A 12,776-nucleotide genomic window follows, 5' to 3' on the forward strand; every position below is an offset into this window, starting at 1 on the left:
CTAAATAATTCAAAATAGCACACCCATTTAAGGTCAAGTAATTAGTAACCTTAATTACTTCTCATAGTTTCCAAGGATTAGAGCACGGGATCTTTGGGAAGCCATTTTAGAATTCAGTTTATCACACTTCACAGAACTATTAAAAGATGATTCTTCTATTCTCTGAGTTTGTATAAGGTTATAATTAGCTATTTCTGGAATATTTGATATAGTTCACCTGTAATAAATTCCTGCCCCCATGTTTGCTTAGTGGAAAGGCTTTAAACTATTAAGTTTCTTTAAAGTTAATAGGTTAATTCAAAGTTCCTATTTCTTTTTGAATAATTTTGGGAATTTATATTTTTTAAGCAATGTATGCATTTCTTCTAACTTCTAATTATTTTGTACAAATATTTTATTATATTATTGAATTATCTTTCAAGATCTGTTATTTATTCATTAGTAGTATATTATCCTAGTTATTCATTATTAATACATTATATGGTTTAAGATATTTATCTCTTTTCTTCATCCATTTTGAGATACTTTTCAATTTTATTGATCATCTTGAAGCATCACCTATTACTTTTTTTACTCATTATCTTCTTTTCAGAATTAGTTACTATATTTATGTATATTATTTCCTTCTTTCTATTTCTTTTTGGGCTTATTCTGCAGTTTTTCTAACTTCTCAAGTTGAATTTTAGGTTAAACATTTTTTTTTTTCAGTCACGTTTAAAAAATACAGTATGTCCTTGATGTATATTTTCCAGCTTTTGAATATAGAAAGGATAGGGGTGCCTGGGTGGCTAGGTCAGTTAAGCTTCCGACTTTGGCTCATGTCATGATCTTGCGGTTTGTGAGTTTGAGCCCCGCGTTGGGCTCTGTGCTGACAGCTCCGACCCTGGCGCCTGCCATGGATTCTGTGTCTCCCTCTCCCTCTCTGCCCCTCCCCTGCTCATGCTCTGTCTCTGTCTCAAAAATAAGTAAAACATTAAAAAAAATAAAATGAATATAGAAAGGATAGGTAGCTATTAGATAAAAGTTAAATGTGTTGTTTGAATATTTCTATCCTTACTGATATTTGTAAAAATAGATTTAGTCATCTATTTCTTAAAAGTTCATTAAAATGTTCTGCTATTATTATGAGTATCTCAAGTTTTCCTATAGTACTTTTAAGTATTTTGAAATCATTTTGTCATACATAAAATATGACATTTCACTTCTCAAACTTTCTAGTAATAAATTGTTACCCTCCCTTTTGCTATCTCTTATATTAATTTATGCCTCAGAATGACTTCATCTAATAAAACTGAAACCAAAGACTTTCCTGGAGTATTTTCTTTTTTATATAATATCATCTTCAAAATTTTTTCCTTTTGCTTTAATCATGCCTATGGCATATATCATATGGATATTTTTCTTAAAAATCTGTATATAATTTTTTACTATTAGCTGGAGTTTAGTCCATTTATACAGATCATAACTACTCATGTAATTTAACTCATATCTAATATTTGCATTTATATTTCTTTTTCCTGCTTTTTGTTTTGTTTTCTTTTTTTTTTTGATTAGTCACATCTTTAAATTCATTTACTTATTTCAATACTTGCAAAAACTATGGAATCTATTTCTGTTCTTCAAGTGTTACCCCAGAAATTTTTGCACGAATATTTAACTGAGCAAAGACTTACATTAGTCAATATCCTCACCCTGTGGATTTGCTCTTTCATCTTTCATTCCCAGCTCAGAAAGACTTTAAAAGGGATTATTTGAAATTTTTGGCAATTTTTGCTGGGAAAGGTTTTCATAATTTGTTGGAACCAGTAGCCCCCAAAGGCAGTAATATTTACTGTGAAAGAAATCCTCATTTAAAACTTCTTATAACTTGTTAAGACAGACATTTTAATAAAAAATAAAGAAGGATCATGGACCAGGTAATATGTTTGAAAACCAAACAAAATGGAAAAATACTAGAAAGATACAAGATGCCAAAATTTTCCCAAGAAGAAATAGAAACCATGATCAGATAAATAAAACTTAAAATAGAGAAGAAGAAACAGAATCCTTTATACATAAATTCTACCAAAATTTAAAGGAATAACTAATTATATGTTATATGACTGAATGCAGAAAAAAATTATGTCTACTATCAAATTCCTATTGTATATTAATTTCTTTGTTAGTTTAGTCACTTCATTTTAGGTCAGTGCCTTATATTTGGAGATTTTTTAAAACCAATCTGAGTCTTTTTTTTTCCAATTTTTTAAATGTTTTATTTATTATTTTTGAGAGAGAAAGAGACAGAGCATGAACAGGGTAGGGGCAGTGAGAGAGGGTGACACAGAATCCAAAGCAGACCCCAGGCTCTGAGCTGTCAGCACAGAGCCCGGCACAGGGCTTGAACTAACGAACCAGTGAGATCATGACCTGAGCTGAAGTTAGAGCTTAATCGACTGACCCACCCAGGTGTCCCTGAATGTCTTTGTACTTTATGAGTATAAATAATAAGTTTGTAGTTAAAACACACACACACACACACACACACACACACACACACACACACACATTTGTTAATGGTCCTATTCCAGTTTTGGAACAAATTATTTCACAAGATTAAGGATAGTCCAGATATTTGTCCACTTTCTAACAAATATTCCCTGATCTGTGATCATATTTTATAATTGTTAGAAAAGGGGCATGTGATCAATGAATGTTCTCATCCACTTAAAGTTATTGTTGTAACTAATTTATCATCTTCCTTCACAAAGCTAATCTGATTAAAGTTATTTATAGCACTGTTGTGATTTTCTACAGTCCACATTAGTACATTCTGAAATCATGGGTACCCGGGCGTGGATGCTAATCTTTGTGGTCCTGATCAGTTACATGTTGAAGCTAATCCAAAACTGGGTTGTGAGGGAAATCTTGGTTTTAATCTTAATGTCATGATGCCTGGGTAAAAATAAATTTTAAATTTACCTTTTTTCCTCATTCTTTGGGACAGTTTAAGTGCATTTCTGTTTTCTAAAGGATCAATATCATTTACCTAGCTAGCCCATTCTGGGGGACAAAACTTCCAAATATGTGATTGATTCAATAACCCCTGGTCTATTTAAAGTTTCTAACATCTTAGGGTTGAATTTTGGTCATTTATCTGGAAAAATAATTAGCAATTCCACCTAGATTGCAATTGTTATGTATAATTTTTGTAGAATGAATAAAAGTATTGTCATGTTATTTCAAATATTTTATAAATAGGTAGTTATTTCCTTATTATTATTTTTTTAAGTTAACACACTCTATTTTTTGAGTTTTAGGCTGACAGAAAAATTGAGCATATACAGAGTTTCCAAATATCCTTCCCCCAAACAAATCCCCTACTATTAACATCTTGAAATAATGTGCTACATTTGTTAGAGCTAATGAACCAATATTAATACATTATTATTAACCAACTCCAGAGTTTACATTAGGTTTCACACTTGGTTTTGTGTATGCTACTGTTTTTGACAAATACACAGGTATCTCTACATGTGATTTCTTCTTTTTTATTATTATGTTAGCTAGAAGTCAATTTATTTTATGAGTTTATATAATAAACTGCTTTTTGTTTTATTTGTTAGTTCTATCACTCTTCTGTTTTCTAATTCTTCACTCATGTTTGTCACTGTTAAATTCTTCTAACACCTTTCCTAACAATATTTTCTGCCTCCTTCTATTGAATATTCAAGTCAATTATTTTTATATTCTTTGTTAGTAATGGAGACACTAGGCTAAGATATTTTCTTTTGAGCTCTTTTTAACTATATGCCATGAGTTCTGATATACAGTATATTCCTTATAGTTATTTTTGTTTATTATGCCATTTGTTTCTATTTTTATTTTAATTCCTAGCTTTAGTTCACTGTAACCATAAATTGATCTAATATTTTCTCACATTTTTGAAATTAGTTGAAATTTTATTTGTGACTTATAATGTGGTTGGTCTTTGTAAATGTGCCTGCACACTTGAAGAAAATGTAAATTATTATTGTCTAATGTATAAAAGTTGGTTTTATTATTTGATTCGATGTGGATGTCATTTTCATAATCATTCTTTTATTGTGATGATGGATATACTTGCTCTTAGGCCTGTTTTCATATTTTTGTTAGAATACTTCTTTTGTCTTCAACATTTTTATTACCAATATTTGCCTTTCCCTTTTCTGTTCTGTTTCTATACTTAAATTTATTCAATTATTATTCAATTCTTACCATATTTCCATTACCATGGTTTTCCCCTTTCTCTTTCTTTTGTTTTGACTGGAATTCCTTATCATTTATTATTGCCAAAAAGGGCTATATTTATGAATGCTGTATTTCCTGAATTGTTCTTTACTCAAAATTGCTAACATAAGTAGAAAGGCAGATGTAGGACATGCTTTGGTATTGGCTAAAGCACAATTTTTCCATTTATCATCTTTACCCTCGTGCCTGGAGATGCCTACAACTTCTCTGAGCTTCACATGTACATAAAATTATAATGTCAAGAGGAATATGAACAGCTCTCCTCTCTTTCAGCAGCAGCCTCTCAGGAGAAAGATAACATTCCCCCAATATCCCTATCACACTCTTTGCATGTCATTGAATCAAACTGTGTTGCATGCCCATGGCTGAACCAATTGGTTTTGCTAGGAGAAGAGCATGTGATAATTGCATAGAACAGATGTACTGAATATAGGTGATAACACTGACTTCTAGCAATATGGGAGCCACATGGGGAGGGATGGCTACTTAGAAATATAAGACACAATTTGGAAATAGGGAAGTGGATGCTGGTTAGGGAACCAGCAATACCTCCATGGTATTTTCTTTTTGATTGTTACCCTGCTTTGAAGGTGAGCATTCATTCTGCACCAGCTATTAATTGAAGCTTAGAGATGGCCAGAAGAATGTGCAGAGTAAGAAGCCAGCTTACATTTAGATATGGTATTCTGGTCATTTTCTCACTACCTTTACTAGGTATTCTGCCCTTGGGACAGTGTCTTTTTTTTCCTCTTAGAGTTCTGTGTCACCTTGCTTTGGGACGAGCAGGTACATGGTGGTCTGGTATGTGATGTGACTGTATGCGCTTTTATATTTTGTTTTAGTATGTATTCCCACCCATGTGACTGCAGAGTGGTTGCCACCCCACCTTGATCCTTTGCTCTGCCACGCTGACACTCCAACAGTTGAAAAGAGGCTATATCTTTCATTTTTTTTTTTGTTGTTCATCTTCACATTCTTTCATAGGCTACCATCTTGAATGTGGCTCAGGTACACTCCTAAGCTGCATGTCCTATATGTCCTATGACCTTGCACTCTAGAGTAAGTGACTGCTGGTTTGGTAATTCAGTTACATTCAAGTATGGGATGGAATTATTATACTGCAATTTTCCAATTTTTTTCAGTGTGCATATTAGTTTCTAGGAAACTCAGTATTTAATACTAAGTCCAATTTAAATGATGGAAGTATCTTAACTAAATGACGGTTCCCCTGCATTTCCTTTAATGGCAAGATAATGCTTCTAAACTGCACTCAGCCATCTAAAATCATGCATTAGGAGCCTGACTATTGAATGAAGAATGGTACACATAGGTGACTAGGCTTCCAACCTCTTCTCACTTTACTTAAGATCCCCAAATTGCAGAAACATTATTAAGGACATTTTCTGTGAGACACATTATATTCATTTCCCCTAAATTAAAAAATCCTGTGACAGCTCATAAAACTATATTTCATACTATAATACCAATTTTTTTAATGTAAAAATTCAAGAATTTTTCCAGAAGTGAAATAAGCTAATTTGGAGAGTAAAATGTTTCTTTGTGAAAATAACTTTATGCAAAACTCCTTATATGAAATATTTTTAAATGATACATTATAAATATATGAAAAGAGTTGTGTACATAAGGAAAATAATTTTATAATGCTTGGATTAATTTTCTTGAAGTATTACTTCACTTAAATGTTTAATTCTGCAATAGTTTTCAGGAATTTGAGGGGTTGAAGCAATGAACGAAGCAGGTCATCACAATGTTATTCTACTTAGAAGGTGCATCCAGCTGACCTCCCATAATTTTTCTAGAGAGGCATATATGAAGCAAAGATGTATTATTGAGCATTAATTGTTAGTTGGATGATTTGTATCAACATGCCATAAATGGCTAAAGAATAACTAATGGCTAGCTGAAAAACTCTGAATTTAAAAAAAAAAGACCAAAGATTTTGGTAAATGCGAAATAAAAAAAATATCACCAAAACCTCAAGGTGGCACTTTATTCTAGAATTTGGTGTAAGCTACATTTTACTACTTATTCAGACATGTTTCCAGTTATTAACTGAAGCTTTTCAAGGAACTTAGACTGCAGTGCTTTATCTATAAAGGCTAAATAATGATTAGTTTAATGCCTAGGGTATAAACAGCGAGGTACACTTCTAACTGCAGGATATCAACAAGTTACTCTCACCTTTCTAGATTTTTTAATTAATATTTTACTTGTAATTTTATGAAAAGAGTGTGAGTGTGTGCATATCTTCAGGCACATTTTTTTTTAAGGGAATATGAACAGAAACAGATTGTGTGCCATAGCCTATTATATAACCTTATAAGCTTGAAAAGATTACAATCATAGTTTTTGTGATTTTTTTGGTGTTTCATTACAGCAACTTTCCTCACAAATGAGATAAGACCTACATTTTAATTTTCTAAAAGAACTGCTAGATCTATGGATACAAAAGTGAACGCTCAAGTCTACTATTAGATTGATGATCACACTTTTCTGTAGTAGAGTTTTATAAAAATGGAATTTCTTTTAAAAATAAACTTTTATTCTAGAGAAGAAAAAGGAAAGTTTTTCAAAGGAAACCTGACCTAGACTCTGAATAACTTTTGTATAGTATTTCTTTCTGGATAGTAACAAAACACATTTCTCTATTTTTCCATCCTGTCTCTATACAGTCATCTCAGAACCTTATGTTTTATTTCATAACCACAGACCTACGGAACCCTAAGTGTTCCTGAACACTAAGCCACAATATTATGTTTTCATCCAAAACCCAAAGCCGGTCCCCACACAATCTCCTTTGCTATCTCCCACATTCTCTCCTTCCAAATGCCTCCCTCAAGCTTCCCAAGATGGCACGGGCTGGCCTCATTTATAACCTTCTCTCCATTGCATGAAACTGTGTTAGGCATCTTCTCCCCTTTTCTATAATGTCTTGGAGATATGTTCCCTTGAATTCACCAACTGAACCCATTCTATGAACTGACCCTGGTAAGTTTTTTCTTTCACTACAAGAAATTGCTACTTATATTAATAACCAACATACATGGAATGCCCTCCCCCGACAAGTTCTCATTTATGCTTGGTGAGTCCCTATTCATCCTGCAAAATCCAGCTCAAATATTACCTCCCGGACTTGGCAACCAAAGATATTGGTAGTTATTTTTCCATATGGTTGTAACATTTGTTCATTATTCACCGTGTTTCTTATAAATTTATGAAGTTTTTTTTTCACATTTCAATTTTATTTAGTTTACTTACATAACTCATGCAGGTTCACCTTTTAAAAATCAAACACTGCTCAAAAAATTCATTCATAGTTATCTCCTCGCTGATGCTGTTTTATAGAGTAAGTCCCATGTATAGCAACTATCTCATTAGAAAACAATTTCTTACCAACACAGACAGAAACAAAACAAACTCTACAGAGTCCTCTCATTAAGGTACTTAAAGAATTTTATTCAGTATGTTGTGATATAGTGATATAAATGAATAATCTTCTATATTTATATTCTGTAAGTACTTTATACTATGTCTAACAGATAATAGTTACACAATACGTGTGAAATATTATTCTATATCACAGGTTTTTTTAAGTTTTAACACAGTTGGTATTTTAAAGCTTGAGAAAAAACCCAAACTATTCTATGTTTAATGAGTTAGTTTCTGTGTGGGATTAATTATCTGGATAGAAGCATTTAGCATTATTATTATTATTATGGCCTTAAAAGATAATATGACATGCTAGGAAGCTGAAGATACTATTGTCTGGAGGTAAATATCATTGAATAACCTCAAGTGTTTAGAAAAACTCAGTTGGATTTTGTAAATAATATTTCAGTAGTCACCATTTGGGCACTGTTTTAAGACCTATTATGTCTAAAAAATATGAATAGACATTTAGTTTCAACAAGAAATAAACTTAGAGAAAAACAAGATCTTTGTGCAAAATTTATTTTGTCATTTTAAAGCTGCCAAGAGGAAGGCAAAATGATTTGTCTCCTCTAAACAATGCCAATTACTGCTTTGCAAACAGAAATGGCAAAATACTCAGGAAACAATTGGGGCTGGATTAATTGCTGGACAACTGCCATCCCTGCTTTATAATCTTTATTCTTTCAGCCATTGTGACTGAATGCTTATTCCTCAAATAGTTTCTGATCACCCATCCCTGTAAAAGTGCAATAGGTTACTGAGTTTCAAAGCTTTCACTTCTATGACTTTGTTAGGAGTTAGTCTGGCATGAATTTTCACAGAACATTTAGGAATATTTTAACAGGAATGCTCACTAGAATTGATGAGATCATTATTAAATTTCAAACAAACATGCACCTAAGTGGACAACGCGGGATGTGTGGAAATAGATTAAGATGCAGAGATCAGAAGCTGGGCTTTTTAGTGTAGGCTTCACTGAAAAATGCTGGTCCCCAATCAGTATCCATTTATTTGTCTTCCCAAAGAGTTTGATCTCCCATCCACATGACTCTTCTGGTTCAGAAGCACTGTCCCCATCCTGGGCTCTCAGAATGGGCTTGATTGGTTTAAGGGCAAGCACCAAGCATCCTTATATCCATTTGAGGACATGTGATCCAATTTGGCTTAAGGAAATACAAGAAGCAGTTGAGGGAGGCTTCTGAGAAAGGATTTTCTTTCTCTTAAATGAGAAATGCCAGAAGAGGAAACATCTTTCGTTTTCTTTGCACATTGTGTACACACTTGAGGCTCTGAACTCAGCAATTTAAGAATGAATTTGTGCCTACGTATATGAGTGCAGAGAGTTCCTTACTGATCATGCCACTTTGAAACAGATTTTCCTGATGCTTTACAGGAACAGGGATTTCCTTTGAATGTAAGCACGTTTTATTTACCTCATATTTAATTTCTCTTATGAAAAACATTTCAGAGGCATATGGGGATTGTAACTCTTCATTCAAATCCTCAAATTATACTTTTGTTTTAGCAAATAACTACAATTTTCCTCACACAAGACCTTTCAGACAATATTGTACTTCTTTGTATATTGATTTCATCAGACAATTAAAAATTGATTTGTTATGTGATGGTAGTATTTATATTGTGTTATCTTTTTTCTATCTTATGGCCAATGATATCCATATGTAGGAATTATGATGACCCAGGGAATGGTATACACACATATTCTTGAAATAATTGTATGTTTTCCTCTTTAATACAATATTCCTGATACTTGCACCTAAAAACTTCGGAAAGCCTGGGTTTGATACTGTTCAGTGCAAATTTAGGTTTCCCACAAGTCCAGAAACTAGGTGAAGGCAGAAAAAAAAATTTCATTTCATTAAGTATTTTAGTGAGTTAGCTACTATAGGCTAGACATGGTCTTAAAACTGAAAAAAGGGATATGAAGAAGAGAGAGATATTCTTAGCCATTAAGAATAATATGTTCTAACTTATGTAAGCGTATACATATATATATGTGTGTGTGTGTGTGTGTGTGTGTGTGTGTGTGTGTGTGTGTATTGAAATAAGTAATGAAAGTACAGATTAACCCAACAAACCCAGATTCTAGTAAGTGCTATGAAAAACAAAATAAAAGGGGTGGTGGGATAGACAAATGAATGGAGGAGGAAAGCTTGATATGGAATAGTCAGGAAGGCTCCTCTGAGGGAGAGGGAGCACCTATGTGAATAGCAAAGGGAAGAGGAAGTTTCTGCAGAGACAAGAAAGTAAAATGAACCACGAAATGGGTAAGAGCTTGGCATTATCAAGGAACAACAGATTTTGAAAAGGGACATGGTATGCAAAGGATCAGACATTTGGTTATAGCTGCAATAATAAGCCATTTGGAGGTGTAAAGTGGAAGAAACTGAGATTTATATATTTTTAAGATAGTTAATCTTGCTATTTTGTGGAGAAGGGATGGAGGAAGCAAGAGAAGATACAGAAGAGCCACTGTGGAGGCTGTCACAAAGTCCAAATACAGGATGATGATTTAGACCTTTATGTTGGACCTGGTGCAACCACTCTGGAAAACAGTATGGAGGAGCCTCAAAAAGTTAAAAATAGAGCCACCCTACAACCCAGCAACTCTACTACCAAATATTTACACAAAGGATACAAGAATACTGATTTGAATGGACACATGCACCCAGATGTTTATAGCAGCATTATCTACAATAGCCAAACTATGGAGCCCAAATGTCCATTGACTGATGAGTGGATAAAGAAGATGTGGTGTATAATAGATAGATAGATAGATAGATAGATAGATAGATAGATAGATATATAGATAGATATAGATAGATATATGCAATACATATACATATATATGTATATAGACAATGAAATATATATTATTTATCCATTAAAAAGAATAAAATCTTGCCATTTGCAATGACATGCCACTTAGCTAGTGTGTTATGCTAAGTGAAGTAAGTCCATCAGACAAAGACAAATACCATATGATTTTACTTACATGTAGAATTTAAGAAACAACAGATAAACATAGGAGAAGGGGGAAAAAGAGAGAGAGAGAGGCAAACCATAAAACAGACTCTTAACTATAGAGAACACATTGAGGGTTGCTGGAGGGGAGGTGGTCAAGGGAATGGGCTAAATGGGTGATGGGCATTAAGGAGGGCACTTGTTATGATGCACACTGGGTGTTATATGTAAGTGATGCATCACTAAATTCTACTCCTGAAACTAATATTACACTATATGTTAACTAACTAGAATTTAAATAAAAACTTGAGGGGCGCCTCAATAGCTCAGTCCATTGAGTGTTTGACTCTTGATTTTGGCTCAGTTTATGATCTCATGGTTGGTGAGATGGAACCCCATGTCTGCACTGTGAGCACAGAGCTAGCTAGTAAACAAACTAAAAAAATTAATAAGTACAAACTTAAAACCTAAGAAAAAGAGATTTGTATGCTAGCATAAGAGAAAGATAGTAGTGATGGAACTAAGATATACTTTGGAATTAAAATTTTAGGACTTGCTGATCAACTGAATTGGAGTAGAAAAGAAAGGAAAAATTAAGTTTGGGGATGAGAAGGGTACATAAAAATAACATTTGCTATATTTAAGATACCTAGCTTTAGAAAAACTAAAAAAAGAAAGAGGTGGAATTTTTGCTGAGGTGATGTTACATTTAGATATCAACTAAGGGAGTATTGATATCTTCATGATATTGAGTTCTCTTTAGGAACAAGCTGAACAAGCTTGCAGTTTGTTCAAGTCTACCTGTAGACTTTTCAGAAACGTTTCAACTTATCCTCATTTACATTTTTATATTTTGTTACATTTCATCAAAAGTATTTTTTTAATCTGTCTGAAATAGGTTCTCCTTTCTCATCATATCTTAATTTTCAATCATATTTCACTAGCTTAGTAAATAATTTTATTGTTTTTATAATACCGTAAAACCTTGGTTTTTGACCATAATTCATTCTAGAAACATGCTTGTAATCCAAAACATTCGAATATCAAAGCGACTTTCAAGAACCATTGTCTCAGTTGTGATCATGTGGCATTAGTGTAATGTACTACTTGTATTGCAAGACATCTCTTGTTTATCAAATAAAAATTTATTAGAAATGTTTGCTCATCTTGTGGAACACTTGCAGAATAAGTTACTCGTGATCCAAGGTTTTACTGTATTTTTTTGGGAGGTTTTGCAGGCATGATCAAATCATCTGCAAACATTTTTACTTCTTCCTTTCATATTATGTCTCTACTCAGTACGTTTAATTTTAGCAATTGATAACCTAATGCTATTAATGTTATTAACAGTGTTTTTGTCTTGTTTCTGATGTGGACTGCCTTCAAGACTGCCTCCATTGTTTCACGGTTATGTAAGAAGTTGACTGGCAGACTGAGAAATAATTATTTTATCATGTTCATTGTATATGTACCAATGTTTATTGACAGTTTTTCATCAAGAATAAAGAATCATTTTTTTTTTTTTTAATTTTTTTTTTTTTCAATGTTTATTTATTTTTGGGACAGAGAGAGACAGAGCATGAACGGGGGAGGGGCAGAGAGAGAGGGAGACACAGAATCGGAAACAGGCTCCAGGCTCTGAGCCATCAGCCCAGAGCCCGACGCGGGGCTCGAACTCACGGACCGCGAGATCGTGACCTGGCTGAAGTCGGACGCTTAACCGACTGCGCCACCCAGGCGCCCCTAAAGAATCATTTTTAATGTTTTTATTTTTTTTAGAATAAAGAATCATTTTTATTTGTCACATGCATTTTCAGCATTTCTGGAGATACTTTCAGGATATTTGTTCTTAATATTTTACAATGTTAATATTTGATGCAGATATTTGATCTGCTAATATGAGTAATTACATTAATGAACAATACAGTACTGAAGGGTGCTTACACCCCTGTTTTAATATTATGTATTATTATGTTTTGAATATTTAGAATTTTTTTCACATCAACTTTCACAGGTGAGAATGACTTTGATTTCTTTGTGCAATTTTTATCGGGTTTTGGTATTTACAA

Source organism: Puma concolor, chromosome A2, assembly GCF_028749965.1.
Source record: "Puma concolor isolate L17-30 chromosome A2, mPumCon1.1.hap2, whole genome shotgun sequence".
Lineage (NCBI taxonomy): Eukaryota > Metazoa > Chordata > Mammalia > Carnivora > Felidae > Puma > Puma concolor.